This window comes from Cherax quadricarinatus, chromosome 35 (genome assembly GCF_038502225.1).
Source record: "Cherax quadricarinatus isolate ZL_2023a chromosome 35, ASM3850222v1, whole genome shotgun sequence".
Classification (NCBI taxonomy): domain Eukaryota; kingdom Metazoa; phylum Arthropoda; class Malacostraca; order Decapoda; family Parastacidae; genus Cherax; species Cherax quadricarinatus.
Window position 1 is genome coordinate 7,723,769 of NC_091326.1, and position 1,327 is coordinate 7,725,095.

The window sequence follows — 1,327 nt, forward strand, 5'->3', positions numbered from 1 at the left end:
CATTTTGAACCTAACGAAAAAAATATATTTCACTGTGTTTGTTTAGTATTAAATTATTTTAAACAAATCTAAAATATATTTAGTTGGGTTAGGCTAAAATAAATTGTTCTTGTTATAATAAGGTTAGGTAAATTTCCTAAGATTCTTTTGGTGCAAAATTATTAATTTTTACATCAACATTAATGAAAAAAATACATTTTTAAACGTATAAGAGAAAATTTTAGAAATGACTTAATTTTAAATGAGTTCTTGCTAATTGACCAGTTTTACATATTCGGCACGACATATATATACATATATATATATATATATATATATATATATATATATATATATATATATATATATATATATATATATATATATATATATATATGTATGTATATATATATTGTGTGTGTGTGTGTGTGTGTATGTATATATATATGATATTAATTACAATAGTGTGTGTGTGTTTGTATATGGTTTTCAAGTTGTTGTTTTTTTAATATTTTAAGTATTTAGAGAAGGCTACCATTCCACCTTGCGAAGGTTAAGGGGATGAAAGTAAGTCATTAAAGATGACAATAAGAGAGGAAGGTGAAGTAAGGAAAGGGATTTCAGTTAATCTGGTAAGATCAAACAAGTCTTCCTGGGTTAATGTGTTTGTCTGGACTCTTAAATACAGTTTAGTTACTTCCGTCTCTGGAGAGTGCGTGCATGTATTTCCTCAGCCTTAAAGTTGTCAGGAAGTGGAACAGTTTGAAGAGTGAAGTAGTGGAGGCAGGATCCATATGTAGCTTAAAGAAGAGGTACGAACAAGGAGAGAGTGGGCCTAGTAATGACCAGCGATGAGGCGGAGCCAGTAGCTATGAATCAACCCCTGCAACCACAAATGAGTACACACACACACACAGCGGCAGTACGAAGATGACAGCATCGAAAGCCAAGTCTGACCTGAAGCTTTTGTACAGCCACATCAGGAGGAAAACAACAGTCAAGGGCCAGGTAATCAGACTGAAGAAGGAGGGGAGTTCACAAGAAACGATCGACAATTATGTGAAGAGCTCAACATGAGATTTAAGTATTTATCAGTGGAGATAGGTAGGACTCCGGAAAGCCGGAATGGTGGAGTACACGTACACCAACAAGTGCTGGACACAATACACACAACCGAGGAGGAGGTGAAGGGGCTGCTAAGTGAACTAGATACACCTCCAAGGCGGTGGGACTGGATAACATCACTCCGTGGGCCCTTAGAGAGGGAGCAGAGGAGCTGTGTGTGCCATTAACATCAATCTTCAGCACATCTATCGAAACAGGGCGACTTCCTGAGGTGTGGAAGACA